The 18,677-nt window shown below is 46.9% G+C and overlaps 1 protein-coding gene across 1 annotated transcript in view; it reads right to left on the bottom strand.

Annotated features, from left to right (window-relative positions):
- Positions 1-12,036, bottom strand: part of LOC147750649 (uncharacterized) — a 49,278-nt gene extending 37,242 nt beyond the window's left edge. The window contains exon 1 of the mRNA XM_086936643.1: positions 11,941-12,036. The gene's annotated coding sequence lies outside the window, so the exon portion shown is untranslated. The remainder of the gene's footprint in view (positions 1-11,940) is intronic.
- Between the last annotated feature and the right edge of the window lie 6,641 nt (positions 12,037-18,677).

The following is an 18,677-nucleotide window of genomic DNA, read 5'->3' as shown; positions in this document are numbered from 1 at the left end:
CGTGCGTCCCCAGTGCCATCAGCGACATTACGGACCTCCGGACGTCCCGGCCTGCACAGCCGCGGTCTCTAGTGCCTCCAGCAGCCGGCGTCAACCTCCGGACCCTCGGCCAGCTGCCCGTCTCCGCAGCGGCCTGAACAGCAAGGAGCAGAAAAGGGGGATGCCGGTCACTTCAAGCCCCAGGATTTCGGCCAGTAACTCCCCGGATCTTCCGACGCCGCAGAAGATCAGCACCAAGCCGATGCGAGCGGGGGAAGGCAGGAGAATTTCAGGATTGATTCCGTGGCGAGCGGAGCTCCCAGCCTAAGCGGCCATCTCGCTTCGCGCTCGGCCACGCCCCCCTGTTAAGCATTTTTTGATTCCTGCGTGGCTTGCATTAGCCAAGGCCGGTTTGCTCCGATCAAGTTGCCAACACCGCCAACAGCGAGAAGCCTGCGTGGGACAGCTTGTGATTGACTCCTGGACGTCCTCGACCCCCGGTGTCCACGTGGCTGCAGAGAGAAGCTACACCTCAAACGCCTGTTTGCACCCGACATCGCCTGGTTCCAATCTGGTTCCACGGTAGTCACTGGCTAGTGACTTTGAACATTGTCCCCTCTGCTTTCAGGTCTTCACATCTTCAGATCCACCCTTGGATCCACCGGAACTCTTCACATCGAGCCGCCTGCAGCATCCTCAGCTCCAAGCACCATCGACCAGCGTGACGAAACCCGACACTACTTCGACCCTGTGCACCCGCTTCCTGTGGGTGAGGTAACTCAGCTCCGCCAGTGTTCCTACACTGGTACACATCTCAAGGGCCTGTGTCTTAAGTTTCAGCATTCTAGGTCACTCGGAAGGTTCCAAACTAACTAACTTTGTACTTTTTACGCACCATAGACTTTACATTGGAAAGTGCGTGCACTTTAGACACTGCACCCGAGTCCCGCGGGCCTTTCCCGACTTAGTCACTGCTAGTCTCGAATAGCTCCAGCGATTCCCAAGGCCCTAGGCCTGTTCCCTTTCTGATTGGTATCTCTTATACCACTTTCTTAGTATATGGTTTAGGTGGCCCCTAGGGCTCATCCATATTGTGCAGCTTTTGTGTATTTTAAACTGTCTTGTGATTTAACGCTTGTGCTTCTGTGCTCATAAAGAGTCCAGGGGATTTTATAGTTAATAAATCAATATATATTTTCAATATATATCTGTGTGGTGTCCTTTCATTTGGTATTCAAGGGAGTTGTGTATGGTAATACAGCTGGCTTCACGTGCCTTTCAGAGTTTAGCCTAAGACTGCTTTGTCCACATTACCACTAGGATAACTGGTCTACAAGGTTGAATTACAACCAATCATCATAAGTGTTGCTTGGCATGGTACAAAGTGATCACTAGAATTAGTGAGCATTATATACCAGGCCAACTTCTCACATTGGTGAGCAGCGGATTGGGATCTGAGCTTGCTGTTGTTTTACCATTACAATCTTTGAGATTATCATTTGAAAGATCATACAGGTACCTGCTAGGTAAATATAAAACAAGACTTGTATACTTAAGTTCTACTGAACTTAGTTGTTGTAGAGCAAAGGGAGTAGCACACCCTGACTACAACTACTAGATAGGTTTAGTAGGTAAACACCAGTGTAGGTAGATTGCAACACATCCACCCACACTAGAGCAATGTCTGGAGCAGAGGGTTCCACTGGGAACATCCCTGTTGAGAGTGACCCTCCAAGGGCACCATCCAAATTTGCTATTTTTTCCTTTAAGGAATTAAGACAGCTTTGTGTCTTAAGGGGTCTGAAGACAGGGCCTTCCCCGACTACAGACCACCTTAGAGAGCTCTTAGACCAGTCTGAGACTCTAAAGACCTCTAAGGCAGACCCCACAGGGAATGCTGAAGGAGGCCATCCTTCTGAGGATGACACTGTAGAAACCCCTGTCCCTATAATCCTAGTAGATGAGGAAGCCCCCATCACTGGAGCTCCTCAGGTAGATCCAGAGGAGGAAGAGGAAGAGGAAGAAGAGACAGAAGGGGGGAGCAGTGAGTCAGATGATGACAGAAATAGTCAGGTGCTGGTCAGTAGACTGAACCAGGCTAACTTAAGCCTATTTGGGACTGAATCAGGTAACAACCCATTCAGACCCCCAGGTGGACTTAACCAGAAGCCTAGGAGGAGAAGGACTCACTCAGGTGACTCTAACAACTCCCATGCTTCTAGAGGCTCTCATGGTCACTCCAGAAGGGAGATGACTAGCCCTCAGAGAAGGGAACATGAGGCCAAGATGAAAGAGGCTGAGCTTAGGATCCAGAGGCAATAATTAGAGGTTGCCCTGGCCCAGGAGAAACTTGCTAGAGCAAGACAGCCTAGAGAGAGTGGGGTAATAGAACCCACTGGTGGCAGCAATATCTACAAGGATAAAGACAGGTCTTTTGATAACAGAAACCTGAGTAAGATTGTGCCCCCCTACAAAGCTGGGGATGATATCCATAAATGGATAACTGCAATGGAGAGAGCCTGCAGAGTACAGCAGATCCCTCAGGAGCAGTGGGCAGCAATCTTGTAGCTCTCCTTTGAGGGTAGAGGCCGAGACAGACTCCTCACAGTTAGTGATGGGGATTCTAGAAACTACCTGGTCCTGAAGAGTGCTCTGATTGATGGGTTAGGCCTAACCACTGAACAGTACAGGTTAATGTTCAGAGATACCCAGAAGACACAGACTCAGGACTGGTCTGAATTTGTTGAGTGTGCCACTAAGGCTCTGGAGGGATGGTTGCTGGGAAGCAAGGTTACAGACTATGAAGGATTGTATAATTTGCTGATGAGAGAACACATTTTAAATAATTGTCAGAACCAGCAGTTGCATCAACATTTGGTTGACTCAGATTTGACCTCTCCCCAAGAATTGGGAAAGAGGGCAGATAAATGGGTAAGAACCAGAGTTAAGCAAAAGAACCAGAACCAGAACCAGGGTGGTGACCAGAAGAAAACAGACCAGAAGGGTGGGGAGCAGAAATCTAAAGACCAGAAGTCTTCAACAGGGCCCCAAACTGATACAGAGGGTGGGTCCCAAACTTCCAAGAAGAAGAAGAAAGAAGGTCAGAAGAAACCCTGGTGTAAAACTTGGAAAAACACCTCTCACTGGACAAGTGAGTGTAAAAAGGGTGGAGCCCCCAGCACTGCAGCCCCTTAGGCACCTGCACCCACTAGTACAGCTAGCAGTGCTGGTCCACAAGCCAAGGGGGTAGTGGGTATCACCTTGGGAACTGAAGGAGAATCTGACCTAGTCAGAACCCTTACACAGGCTGTTCTGATTTGTGAAGGGGACATAGATTTGACCCCTGACATCAGTCCCAGTAACCTGGGCAAATACAGACAGACGCCTTTGATTAATAACAAAGTGGCTCAAGCTTACAGGGACACATGTGCCAGTGTCACAATGGTGACACCTAACATTGTGGACCCTGGACAATACATGCCAGGTGATAATTACCTGGTGACCAATGCCAGCAATGTCACTACTACACATAGTGTGGCACTTGTTAACTTTTCCTGGGGAGGGGTAACTGGCCTAAAAAGAGTTGTGGTTAGTGCTGATCTCCCAGTTGAATGTTTGTTGGGCAATGACCTGGAGAACTCTCTATGGTCAGAAGTTGAGTACAGGACTCATGCAGAGATGTTAGGGATATCATCACATGTCCTTGCTGTGACCAGGTCACAGGCCAAAAAGTGCCTCTCTGAACCTCAGGTCTTGGATCCTGGAACAATGGACCAAGCACCTTCCAAGAAGAAGAACAGGAGGGTCAAGGCTGTGCCTTCCCAACTGCCTACAAGTGAGGATCAAGCTTCACAGGAAGCTGGTCTTGAGACCCCTGAAGGAACTGTCTCTGAAGAACTTGAACCTGATCAGGTTGAGTTTCTGGGGACAGGGGGGCCTTCTAGGGCAGAATTGGGGCAGGCTCAGTTAACCTGTCCTTCTCTTGAACCCCTCAGACAGCAGGCTGCTGCTGAGGCTGCTGGGAATGCTCAAGGTGCCCATAAAGTTTATTGGGATGAAGGACTCCTTTACACATTATAAATCCCCTTCATAACCAGGAGGTTGGTTATACCTCTGCAATTTAGGGGTTTCCTTCTCACCTTAGCCCATGATATTCCTTTAGCAGGACACTTAGGCCAGAATAAGACCTGGGACAGGCTTGTCCCTCACTTTCACTGGCCCCACATGTCTGAAGACACCAAGGAGTTTTGTCGCTCCTGTGAAACCTGCCAAGCCAGTGGTAAAGCAGGTGGAACAACAAAGGCCCCCCTGATACCACTACCTGTGGTGGGGGTTCCCTTTGAAAGAGTGGGGATTGATATTGTAGGTCCAATGGATCCCCCTACAGCATCTGGGCACAGATTCATACTGGTGGTGGTGGACCATGCCACCAGGTACCCAGAGGCAATTCCACTTAGGACCACAACAGCTCCTGTTGTGGCCGGGGCCTTACTTGGAGTTTTCTCCAGAGTGGGGTTTCCTAAGGAGGTAATATCTGATAGAGATGCCAACTTCATGTCAGGATATTTGACAGCTATGTGGAATTAATGTGGTGTCAACTACAAGTTCACCACTCCTTATCATCCACAATGTAATGGGCTTGTTGAGAGATTTAACAAGACCCTAAAGGGCATGATCAAAGGATTACCTGAAAAGCTCAGGCGAAGATGGGACATCCTACTGCCCTGCCTTTTGTTTGCTTACAGAGAGGTCCCTCAAAAGGGGGTTGGCTTCAGCCCCTTTGAATTGTTGTTTGGGCACCCTGTAAGAGGACCCCTGTGTCTGGTGAAGGAAGGATGGGAGTTACCTCTCAAAAAGCCTAAGCAAGACATAGTGGACTATGTACTTGGTCTCCGCTCCAGGATGGCAGAGTACATGGAAAAGGCATCCAAAAACCTTGAGGCTAGCCAAGAATTACAGAAAGCTTGGCATGACCAAAAGGCTGTCCTTGTTGAGTTTCAGCCTGGACAGAAGGTATGGGTGTTGGAGCCAGTGGCCCCAGCAGCACTCCAAGACAAATGGTCTGGACCCCATACAATTCTGGAAAAGAAGGGAGAGGTTACCTACTTGGTGGACCTAGGAACTCCCAGGAGCCCCCACAGGGTGCTCCATGTTAACAGACTAAAGGCATATGTCAACAGGGAAGACATGGGCTTGCTCATGGCTACAGATGAGGGACAGGAGGAAGAGAGTGACCCTCTCCCAGACCTGCTCACTCAGAACCCTGAGGATGGCTCAGTTGATGGTGTGGCCTTAGGTGGCAGCCTCACTGAACATCAGCAACATGACTGCAGACAAGTTCTACAGGCATACAGGCATATGTTCTCATTGACACTCAGTCAGGCTAACTGGTGTACCCATGTGGTGGACACTGGTGACAGTCTTCCTGTAAAGAGCAAGATTTACAGGCAACCTGACCACGTCAGGGACTGTATAAAGACTGAGGTGCAAAAGATGCTGGAATTAGGTGTCATTGAGCCTTCAGAGAGCCCCTGGGCTAGCCCAGTGGTTCTGGTCCCCAAACCTCACACCAAAGATGGCAAGAGAGAGATGAGGTTCTGTGTGGATTACAGAGGACTCAATGCTGTCACCAGGACAGATGCACACCCTATTCCAAGGGCAGATGAGCTCATTGACAAGTTGGCTTCTGCCAAATATTTGAGCACATTTGACTTGACAGCTGGCTACTGGCAAATCAGGTTAGCTGAGGAGTCTAAAGCCAAGACAGCATTTTCTACCCCTAGTGGGCATTATCAATTTGTGGTAATGCCCTTTGGTTTGAAAAATGCACCTGCCACCTTCCAAAGGTTGGTGAATCAAGTCCTCACTGGGTTGGATGACTTGTGCAGCTTATCTGGATGATATTGCTGTCTTTAGCTCCACCTGGGAGGATCATCTGGTCCACCTGAAGGAAGTGCTTGAGGCTCTGCAAAAGGCAGGCCTTACTATCAAGGCAACAAAGTGCCAGATAGGGCAGAGCAAGGTTGTATACCTGGGCCACCTTGTAGGTGGAGGCCAAGTTCAACCACTGGAGAGTAAGATCCAGACCATAAAGGACTGGTCCCCTCCAACTACCCAGACTCAGGTCAGAGCTTTCTTGGGCCTGACTGGGTACTACAGGAAGTTTGTTAAGAACTATGGATCCATTGTGACCCCTCTTAATGCTCTGACCTCTAAGAAGATGCCCAAAAAGGTTCAGTGGACAGAAATCTGTCAAAAGGCATTTGATGACCTGAAGAAGGCCATGTGCTCTGCACCTATCCTGAAGAGTCCTGACTACTCAAGAGAGTTCATTGTCCAAACAGAGGCTTATGAGTTGGGAGTGGGAGCAGTGCTTTCACAGCTTAATGTAGATGGCCAGGACCAGCCCATTGCTTTTATTAGCAGAAGGCTGACCCCCAGAGAGAAACGTTGGTCAGCTATTGAGAGGGAGGCCTTTGCTGTGGTGTGGGCCCTGAAGAAGTTGAGACCATACTTATTTGGTACTCACTTCAAGATTCAGACCGACCATAAGCCCCTCTTATGGCTTAATCAGATGAAGGGTGAAAACCCCAAACTACTCAGGTGGTCCATTTCCCTACAAGGGATGGACTTTACAGTGGAGCACCGCCCAGGGACTGACCATGGCAACACAGATGGTCTCTCCAGGTACTTCCACTTAGAACATGAAGACACAACTGGTCAAGGTTAGTCTAATGTCCCTGCGTTTGGGGGGGGGGGGGGTTGTGTAGGAGAGTAGGGTCTGCTATCCTATGGTCACCCCAAATTTTTGCTTTTTGCTTCACTGGTTTATGACTTAATGTGGCTGTGGGCCTGCTAATCAGACCCACAGCCTGCTGTTCTCTCTCTAAATTACTGCCAATGAACTTTAGGTGCATTACGAATTGGAACTGGTTCACCTTATTGGCCCCTGTAACAGTGTACCCTAGGTACCCAGGGCATAGGTGTTTCCAAGGCCTACCAGGGGCTGCAGCATGTATTGTGCCACCCCTGGCCTGGCCTCCATATTTGACACAACTGGCTGATCACTCAGCTGGGGCAAGTTGGTGTAATCACCTCTTGCTTAGGTATAGTATCCCTATATCTACCCTTAAACTGGACACATATGTTCCTATCAGCCACTCCTATGGAAGGCCTCATCAATCCTAGAGGCAGAGTGCTTGGAAATATGTGAGATGGTACTCTAGCATGAGCTGAGCCCGTCTGCAGCTGTCGGGAACCACTCCCTAAGCTGTTCCGGGATATTGCCATACCATGTACTCTTAAGTGCATTATAATCCTCGCGGTTATATGCTATCTTTGGTTTGGCTTTATCAAAACATGTCGAGTAAGGTGTCATACGAATTGGAATACTATCCCCTCGACAGTTCTGCCGACGGGGATAGCATTCCACCCTTCTAGAGGGACACGACATGTGTGTAGCCTTAACCCCGGTTAAAGTTAACCAGAGCCTCAGCATCACAAAATGGATGCTGCCACCACAGACACGAGTCTGACCTCCTGCTGCTGGGAGTCCTTCCAGCGAGGGAGGCTTGGACAAAGGGTTTCCTGCCTTGGGAGGTGCGAGCACCACCCCAGACAGGGTTTTGTGTATTGGGTAGGACAGGGCTGAATAGAATCAGACATGCCCGGGGCACACAAGGTGTCCCCGTGCATAAGCCAGTCCAAACCGGTCCTGGGACTTTCCAGACCCAGGCCTGGCGAGGAGCTGGACAAAGGAAAGGGGGTGTAACCGCCCCCCTTCCTGGTTCCTCCCAGAGGAGGGACCTAGTAGGTGATCCATCCCTCAGATTGGGAATAAGAGTGGGAGCAGTGCCATTGCACAGCAGATCATCCTGAATCAACTTTAAACAAAGAAGAAGACTGGACTTCGACATTCTGCTGCTCAGAAGACTGAAGAGAATCTCCCTTGTGGCCTAGGAGTTGCCACCCTGTGAACACAGGCACCAACCAGCAACTCGACATCTGCTTTGCCGCCGCCTCCCGCCAGAGCCCGAGCCCAGAGCCTGACAAGACCCAGACTCCCAGACTTCTCAGAGCCCGATCCACAGTCCCTGCAAAGAAGGGACCCGTGGAGGCACCGAGAGACGTGGGACCAGACATCTTGGAAGACACCCGAAAAGCTGACAGCGCAGCAACCAAGGCACCCTCAACGTTGTGCTTTGGGGACTGAGAACCCCCACCACCGAGCAGCCTTTGCACCGAAGATCAGCCCCCCAGCATCTCCACGATCTGCGTGGGGCCCTTTTGCATTGTGCCACTCGACGCGCCATCCCGGCCACTAGCCACGTGGTCAGCGGCCATCTTGGCGACGAAACCGACAAACTACACTGCGGGTCTGGTTGCTCCAGACTTGCCCAAGCTCCTGTGAAAAGGAGCACTCGCTCTGACCTTGCTGGTCCGAGTGTTAAGCATTTTTTGATTCCTGCGTGGCTTGCATTAGCCAAGACCTGTTTGCTCCGATCAAGTTGCCGACACCGCCAACAGCGAGAAGCCTGCGTGGGACAGCTCGTGATCGACTCCTGGACGTCCTCGACCCCCGGTGTCCACGTGGCTGCAGAGAGAAGCTACACCTCTAACGCCTGTTTGCACCCGACATCGCCTGGTTCCAATCTGGTTCCACGGTAGTCACTGGCTAGTGACTTTGAACATTGTCCCCTCTGCTTTCAGGTCTTCACATCTTCAGATCCACCCTTGAATCCACCGGAACTCTTCACATCGAGCCGCCTGCAGCATCTTCAGCTCCAAGCACCATCGACCAGCGTGACGAAACCCGACACTACTTCGACCCTGTGCACCCGCTTCCTGTGGGTGAGGTAACTCAGCTCCGCCGGTGTTCCTACACTGGTACACATCTCAAGGGCCTGTGTCTTAAGTTTCAGCGTTCTAGGTCACTCGGAAGGTTCCAAACTAACTAACTTTGTACTTTTTACGCACCATAGACTTTACATTGGAAAGTGCGTGCACTTTAGACACTTCACCAGAGTCCCGCGGGCCTTTCCCGACTTAGTCACTGCTAGTCTCGAATAGCTCCAGCGATTCCCAAGGCCCTAGGCCTGTTCCCTTTCTGATTGGTATCTCTTATACCACTTTCTTAGTATATGGTTTAGGTGGCCCCTAGGGCTCATCCATATTGTGCAGCTTTTGTGTATTTTAAACTGTCTTGTGATTTAACGCTTGTGCTTCTGTGCTCATAAAGAGTCCAGGGGATTTTATAGTTAATAAATCAATATATATTTTCAATAAATATCTGTGTGGTGTCCTTTCATTTGGTATTCAAGGGGGTTGTGTATGGTAATACAGCTGGCTTCACATGCCTTTCAGAGTTTAGCCTAAGACTGCTTTGTCCACGTTACCACTAGGATAACTGGTCTACAAGGTTGAATTACAACCAATCATCATAAGGGTTGCTTGGCATGGTACAAAGTGATCACTAGAATTAGTGAGCATTAGGCAAAAAACGTGCAAAGCAAAATCATCCAAGGTAAATCCACTAGGGCGGAGCTGACTGAACTTCTATTCCTACAAAGAAGCTCAAACTGATTCACTCGTGCATAATGCGGGTAATATACCTGATACCCCACGACGAGTTCTACCCTGACTTTCAGTGACGGTGAACGGCAAACGCGCTCCTGCGCGGTTCTTGCAGTCACCGAAATCCAGGTAATACCAAGCAGGGCTGGGGAAACCGGAACTGGGACAGGTAGAGTAACGGAGGCCCCTAAACCCCCAAAGGCAGCTCCAAATTACCGCCGCTGGGAAAGAAACAGTAGAATGATGCAGAGGCAGACTACGCGGCTCGCGTGTCTCTCCGGTCAAGAAATGGAAATACCTGGACGCCGATAATTCCTCGGCGGACGTGTCCTGAAGCGGGAAATCCTCTGCACACAAGGACGCAGCAATACAGGGGAAGGCTCGGCAAGGTTCAAGATTGGCAAGCCCCGTATAGCTGACATGGAAGGGCTTTGTAGGAAATGCCGATCCTGGTACTTCCGGGTTGGAGACCTCGAGGCTTCTGGGTAATGTCGTTTTTTATGCTTCTTTTGGCTTTTGCTCGCCGCAAAAGCCTTGCGATCGCTACATTTGCAGGGTCCTCCCTGTTCCCCATTTTAAAGATAGGAACAACCTCAGCTCCTTTCCAGGAGTCTGGGACAGGTGATCCCCTCGCTATTAAATTCTATATCACTAAAATGAAAATGGCCCAGGGTTTCGGATCATATAGAAGGAGGTCTCCGGGTAGGCCGCCGGGACCCGACGCCTTACCGGGAGCAATGCCATTTATTGCTAACTCCACCTCTTGTAGCTCAAAACAGTCTGCGCTGGAAGCGGGCCCAGTGGGAATTACAGGGAAATCAAGTACTGAAAGCAAAGGGATTTCATCATTACCCGAGTAAAGATTAGAAAAGTGTTCCTGCCACTGTCTGGACGTGATGTGATTGGGGATTGGGACAGAACTGCTTCTAGTCCACTATTAATTAGATCCCAAAAATATTTAGAGTCCCTCTGCTTAGAGGCCTGCTTTAATTCCTGCCAATGGTTCTCTTCCCAATTTGGTTTGACTTCCACCTGCGCCCTAGAGTACTCCTTTCTTGCTATTCTAGTCGCTAAAGAATCTTTACTCCTGACTGCACGGTTTAAGGCCACCCTCTTTTCCCTACAGCCCTGCGAATACCAGGGATTAGAAGGCTTCGCATAGTCTGGTCTTGGGCCCACCTTCCCTTCCACAATGAAAAAGGAGCTAAGCTAATCAATAGATTCTTGATAAATCAATTGGAGGTTAGGGTGTGATCCCATTACCCTAGAGAGCACCGCGAGTTCCTTATTCTCAGCCTCTAAAAATCCCTTAATACTTTCCAGTTTGTGATCCTGCTTTGCAACTTTAAGCCATTTAAGGCGTCTGCTGCAATTGGAGGGTGTAACCTCTCTGGTAGACAGGGTGGGCATAGGTCTCTGCACCAGGTAGCTGCCAGATATTATTAATTTCTAAACACAAGGGGTTATGATCACTATCCAAAGTGGATTTAACTTCCATATCTATCAAATCTCCCCAAAGCCGAACATCCATAAGAATGTAGTCTATTCTGGACAGGGAACTTATCCTATTAAAGGTATTTGCCCTATGAGAGTCCAAACCTGTTCTCCCATTTACCACTCTTAAATTAAATTCCAGTGTGAGGGCATTAATTTGGATAGCCCTCTGAGACCACTTCTTAATAGGGGCTAAGTTGAGAACAGGTATACCCCATTTTGCATCCACCTTGGCTAGGATTATGCCTTTTTGTAACTCCTTGGATAACGTTGGGCACCACCCGTCCATCAGTCAACGAAAGATGTCCACCAGGTTCTTCTGGCCTAGTAGGAGAGTAACCTCTTCCCCTGGTTGGGGAAAGTAACGTTCACATCTGCTAATGTACTGTATAGGCGGTAGGTACCGTAAGAACTCAATTGAACGCCTATTTCCCCTCAGTTTGAGGAGATATGTTACGGGTGGCTTGTGCATTCAATGAGGTTTGAGGCAAATGAGGATAAAAAATAAATTTAAAAAATGTTAATAAAAAATACATTTTTCAACAAAAGGTCAACAGTATATTCATATACATTTTAAGAAATTAAAAACTTTTTCTATATATAAAAGAATGACGAACGAAACATGTAATAATAAGAACATATGTTACATTGTATATGTGTTTTAACTTAGTTGCAATTGCATTATTCACACACTAGATTTTTTGCCTACATATATAGATTTATTGTGATTTGCCTTGATTGCTTTTCCAGTTTATAAAACCATGCCCTACAGTCAAGTCCTACTGCCATGCTCTACAGCCATGCACTTGTTTGGTTTTGGCTATATAATCCAAGCCCTGCAGCCACACCCTTGCTTGGCTTTGTGAAACCTGGCTGAGAGGAAGTCTCTCTTACCTGAACTCCTCTGTCCCTCGATCCTCGAATCAAGTATGAACTCAATGGAGCGATTCAACTCTCCTTCCAAGATGGGGGCGGCTCTCGCCCAATACATCAACCCTGTAAAAAGAAAAGACAAAACAAAAGGCAAGGTTAGTGGCTCATGTTTATTTCTGATGGCCTCACAATGAGGAAAGATTTTCAAACATGCTCACTTGAGTTCTCTTAAGGAGAGAGATGAAGGCCGGTTGGGTGTTCTTGGTTTCTTGGCTGCCTTTTGGACCGTTTTGAAGCTACTTTTGCTAATCATGTCTCATCTGGAGACAGAAAAGGAAGCTGGAGGATGCAAAAGAAAATTTTAATTCAGTGAGAAGAAGGTAGAGGTTCTCACTGAAGAGCGTGTGCTTCATCATGATGAGCTATTTGGCAAAAGCTCTCTCTAGGCTGCAGGTAGAAAAAAAATATGAAAGAACATTCAAAACCAAATAAGTGCATTTGGAGTGTCTCAGTCAACCACCAAGGACATAAGGAATTGCTGGTGCGATCTGTGTTCGAGTACATAAGAAAATGTTCCATCTCAACTTGCTGGGGCCTGTGGAACAGGTAGGGAGGGGACCCTCAACTGAGGCCCCTAAAACACTTCCAGAAGAAATGATTGAGAGCACCTTCGAAACCATAAACCGTAGTTGGACTTTCAGAAATCCTTATCTCTGCACCGGTAAACAACCTTTACAACAAAACTTTTACAACGCACTACTATTACGACGCAACTTTTACAACGCAAACCATTACAACGCATTGCGCTGGGGGGCGCTCTAGGATAGGGAATAGGTTTAATGTACTATCCAACACCTTCCCTACTATCCACGGGGACTGGAGTTGGAATAGTAAATTAAACTATTCACTATCCAACGCCCCAAAGCACTATGCGTTGTAAAGGCATGCGTTGTAAAAACCGAGTTGTAAAGGCATGCGTGGTAAAAGCATGCGTTGTAACGTCATACATCCCTCTGCACCACCTATTAATTCAAAAGGTAAGTTAGTCAATTGAACAATATTTTTAAATGTAATTTTTTTTAATGCTTGTAGGAAAACACTTCTGGTCAATGCTTAATATCACCTTTATTATGATTTATTGGAGGTGCATTACATACAGCTTATACTTTTAAAAGACGTTAATATTTTAGATATGTTTACGAAAAAACGTTTTTCAATAAAAATATTTGATTAAAAAATGGCATTAGATTCTGCATCCTTGTGTTTTTTTACATAACACAGATGTGCCACCAAGAAGACCTGATGATTCTGAAATTAAGGCACATCAAGACGCTTTGTCAGACATTGAGCAAGGTAGTGCTACAACACCACCACCACCCAGGGACATAGCTTGGTCAGTAAGATTGGAGGGGTGTGAGCTTCAGATTTCTCAACATTCACACTACATATCTTGTTAAAATACATTATGAGAAGCAGGACAAGATGGGGGCTTAAGAGGCAGTGGAAAAAGAGAACGCAATAGTTTTTTCAAACTAATCAAGTTTTAAGGCAGAGGCGAGATAGAGAGTGTGTGTCTTTTTTTCTATGTAAGTAAGAGAGACTGCCCTGCTTTCTTGTTTTCTTTTTTTCTATGTGTGCATGTAAAAATCCAGGTTGAAATCTGACAGACCACTCACCATACTTGACTGAAAGCACCTGTACCCAACTATTTACTAAAGAATACATTTTTGAGGGGGTGTAACCAGCGGCGTAGCTTGAGTAGCCAGCACCCAAGGCAAGGCCAGTATCCTTCCACTTTTCTTTTAAGATGTTGCACCCCTAAAAATGCCCCTACGAATTTTGTGCCTGAGACAACCGCCCCTATTGCCCAGCCCATGCTACGCCCCCGCCACCACTTGTGCCTGCCAGGCTCAGAGCAACAGTCCCTCCACTGCCAAATTTTACGCAGGACTCAGCGGACCAATCAACAGGCATGGATATATAACAACATGTTACAAGAGGCAGACACATGGGTAGGAGGCTTCTTGAGTGCATAAACCATGCTTCAAGATAGATTGATCCGTCTCTGTTTTTAAGCTCCGTTTTTAGGCTGTAGATGATCGGCACACATCCATACTTTTTGGTGGTTTGGAGAAATAAATGTTGGCAGTGCAAGATAACATCTGTTAATACACAGTTATTGTCAATGACTGCAAATGTTCTTAACTTGAAAGATGGCTTACACAAGCTTAATAAAACTGTTAAGCGGTGACAAAAACGTATTGCTGAGAATTTCTAACAACTTACAGATGCTGTATCAAATGTATGTACAGTATGACAACAGAATAATATTAATGGTAGGTGCACCATCGTCACCTTCTGTGCCGATTAGATGGATTCACAAGGTCTATTCATACGCTGACATATAGAGATGGGTCACTACAGTGCAAATGTTGCACATGGACTTGTTCGAGTCAGCAGTGCCCTAGAGAATATCCACACTTCAAATATTTCTGCAAAAAGTGAATTATGGGGGAGGGGTGAAAGTGAAGAGGCCTCAAGCCTCTTTTGCATCTCTATACCAGGAGCAATAAGTCTATGTCGCACTCGCAGACAAAATACTGGAAGTGATGTAATAAGCACACATCATGTTCAAAGCACAAAAAGATCAAGCTTTGTAAGAGGGAGAAAAAAGCATTTAAACATGTTAACAATTTTACTTATTTTATTTTTTCACTGTAAAAATATTTGTGAATTTTGTTTTTATATTTCTTTTAAAACCATTTCAATAATGTTTGAGAATCAAAAACATTTAGAAGAAACATAAAACCTCAATCAACATAATAAAATGTTACGTTAAAAGTAATATTGCTGTGTGGTTTTACTTTTTACATTTCAATGTTCAACTTTAAAAATAATTTCAAGTGACCTCTGCACTTTCAACAATGCTGCATGTTGAGTTATGGGCAACATTGTTGACGCATTCACTTGGCATTGTAGGGTTCATAAAAGGGGTTAAAATCCAGAAGTGCAAAGCATATCAACTGTATCCTAGAATGTTAAAGTTTAAAAAGTATATCAAACATAATTTATGAACATATCTATCATACGCGTATGTAAATATATGTTAATTTACTAAGCAAATGTAATCTCCAAAATTCTCATTTTAGAAGGCACGATGAGTAAATCTCACTATGTGTAAACAAAAAGGAGTTATGGGTACTACCAGGAAATCTTACAACTATATCTATTATGAAGTTACATGCATTGCAAACATCTTGAATGTTAAGTGAATGTGTACATATTGGAACATGAGTTCCATCAATACAACAAATTACATGCATAAAGTGTACAACATGATCAAAGTGAAACTTAGTTAACTGCAATTAATGAGCAGCTGAAGAAAAGTTATATAAGTATTATTTTCAAGAACATTGCTTCCAGTATAGCTCTGAAAAAACGTGAGGGTGCACTTTGGGATACTCCGCCGGCAGCAGTAATCACACCTTGGTAGCTCCCAGAGGCTAAAAGGTGCAGTGAACATAATACCGGCACATGGGTAGGAACAGAATAGCTCCTTAGAGTGTCTATCTCTAGGTGAGGCTCTTACTTTCAGAAACAATATCTAAAATAACTGTACTGCTCAGCCTCTATTTATCAAAGGTGTCCTCCTCTGTCTGGTGCACAAGACTCAGTCTGACTCTAAATATGCACTCATGTCTCCTCCTCCTGCTCTGCAAAAATGCCGGTATCCTCCTCCTCCTCCTCCCTGCCATCACGTACCAAGCAGTGGTTAATTTGTGAAAAAATAAATGCAGGGGCTTTCGTCAGGAGGCAGCTTCCACCAGCCCATTGCTCCTACTAACGACTAACTGTGAAACCCTACAAGTGGAGAGAGGATTTATTGATTCAGAGCGTTCACGAACACAAAACGTTTTGTACATCTGCCCTTAGTTATTACTCTCACCTGCAGCAGCTTTGGCTATTTGGGCTCCATTGCCTCTCAATGGAATTCACACCAAAAAAAATCAGGAAGTACTCTTGAACAGCTACAACTAGGGCAAATCTCCAGGGGTAATCCTGTTTATCTGGTAAACTAAGTTAACTGCAACAAAATGTGGAAATGTACCCTAAAATTAAGAGGAAATCTATGAAAGTAAACTTCAACGATTTTTAATTGTTTTCTGGGGGGGTTCTATCTGCAATGCTCCTTTCGTTGCAAACTGCTGCAGGGGCAAATTTAGCCTATTACACAATATATATTTTTAGAGAAAGACCCCCTACTCTCCTTGCATTAGGGCCTTCTCGTTCAGGGCGCTCCCCTCACATGAGTTGTTTGGTGGGGAAAGCTGCACCGCCGGTTGCGACCGCTAGGTTCCGCTGTAGAGCTGTCAGCCGTCTGGCCCGCTCAACGGGAAATAAGTTGATTTGTAGAAACTCAGTGATTTAAACTTTGTAAATGCTTTCCATGAGACACGTTCTAAGAAGAGACAGAAATAGTATTGCAATGCAAAAACACTGCATTCGAGTCAAAATCAATATAGGCTTGTCACGGGGTAGCCACTAGCCACTTGACAAAAATGACATTATTCAACGCCTCGTCGGGGTTAATAAACGCTATTTTTAAGCACTGTATGCATATATATATCCACAGACGGAGACAATCATTTCAGGTGTTCGCGTTGAAGTGGAAGCGCTAATTATTTGAAATACGCTCTTACCGAGTTACAATATGTGTCTGATTTTCGGGATGGGTGTTGAGAGTGAAATTGTTTATAATGAACAGCGTCCAATTGAAACAAAGCATTTGCTTTTCCTAGAGCAGCACCCTATTGAAAGTGAACGAAATATAGTGCGTAATAAATATTGGACTTGAATGTTTGCTATCTTTCGAGAGTCTCTTCTGGAAAGAAGAGCAAACATTATTATTTGTAAAACACATAGTGAGTAAAACGTTGTGTCTGCTTTCAGGGGGCACATGTTGGAAAGGAAACAAAACATGATAATTGCAAATATACCCTGTCCGAAAGAAAGAGCTTTGTGTGCGTTGCATTAAGGTGAAGCCGGAGAGCTGGGGCAGCGGAGGTTCTAGGCTCATGGCGGCCCTGGGCAGGGAGCGCGGGTAGGGGGCCCCGAAAGAGGGGGTCTGGGCGGGGCGGAGCCCCCCCCCCCCCACCCCCCCAGCTCAGGAAGGAGGAACAGAGCCAGAGGCTGCCAAATCCCTGCCAGGGGCCGCCACGCAAATATGTATCCATCCTCAGAGGATTATTATATTAAGGATATATATTGGCGTGGGGGCCCCTGGGGTTTGGTGGCCCTGGGCAGGTGCACAGCTTGCACATGCCTAAGGCCGCCCCTGGCTGTGGGGCTGAAGCGGGGGTTCTGCACTGTGCACTAAACTGTTTTCGCGGATGTAAATAAGAATGTAATAGGACAGAAGTTATCTTGTATGTTACATTAGCAAACGCACAAGACATACAAAAAGACACGCCTACAAAGAACAGTAAGAACAAAACACAATACAAATCCATAATACAGACAACATACTCACGTGGACGCATTACTTGAACAGCCTCGAAGTCAAGACCGAACAATAGGTGGCTGGTCGCTCTGAACCGTTTCATTTTAATTAAAATATGGACACTGAGGGGCAGATTTATGTTAACTGGCGCATCCCCAGGGATGCGCCAGTTAACGTGCGCCACAGTGCGCCAAAGCTCCGCAACCCATGGTGCGCGGCATTTATAATGCGGCGCACCATGGTGCAAAAACGGCACAGATGCGTGACGCATCTGTGCAGGAAATGTGGCGCATTCCTGGAGTTGCGTCGCTAGAGCGACGCATCTCCAGCAAGGCTCGGGGGTACACCATCTACACAATGCTGCGTCAAGACCTACGCCTGCTTCAAGCAGGCGCAGGGTTTTGACGCAGCATTGCCCTGAAAGTGACTGAGTGAAATCTCATAGATTTCCCTCAGCCACTTTCAGGAGGCGTCCTGCGCAGGAACGCCCCCCCCTGCGCAGGAACGCCTCCTTATGGTGCAGTGCTTTACAACGTGACGCATCTCCTAGATGCGTCACGTTGTAAATAGGGTGCATTGTATGCGCCGCAGTTGCGTCAAATAAAGTGACGCAATTGCGGCGCAAAGAGGCGCAACGGCCTCATAAATCTGCCCCTGAGTATTCTTGCAAGGTGTGCACCCGCAGTGCATGCTGTGGTCTCACACTCCAGCTGTGTGCAAGCGCGTGGGACACGGACAGCACCCGGGAACCCTTGGACAGGTAGGAGCACTGTGGCGCTGGTGACCCACCCAAGGCTGTGCAGAGCTGTGCCATATTACCACCGGCTCTACCCCCTTTACCCGACAGCGAGAGCTGCCATGGGCGAAGAGCCTGGCGCTGAGACTGTTGCTGTGCCAGGAATGTCCGGGGTGAGAGTCGGGGTCTTAGGTGCCTTTGTGTTCGCATGGGCTCAGGCCCCAGGGGTCGAAGTGGGTGGGATCAGAGGGGCACGATGTGCCCATATATTTTTAATTTATGTAAAAACGTTCCCCTACTTTTTGCGTCATTTGTTGTAGTCTACCTTAAACTGTGTAAAATGCAAGTTTAAAATAATGACTTACATATTCACGGTGCTTTCTTAGGCTGCATCAACCAAGATTTAATTATGTGGCTCTCTGGTTACACCCATGCCTCTGCAGTGCATTAACTACTAGAGGTTTTATAGTGTACTATAGTGCATGTGCCACAATGAACATCTTAATGTTTTAAATGTGCACT

Source organism: Lissotriton vulgaris, chromosome 1_1 (genome assembly GCF_964263255.1).
Source record: "Lissotriton vulgaris chromosome 1_1, aLisVul1.2, whole genome shotgun sequence".
Classification (NCBI taxonomy): Eukaryota; Metazoa; Chordata; class Amphibia; order Caudata; family Salamandridae; genus Lissotriton; species Lissotriton vulgaris.
The sequence above is the reverse complement of the archived record's forward strand: the minus strand, read 5'-3'. Positions and strand labels throughout refer to the sequence as shown.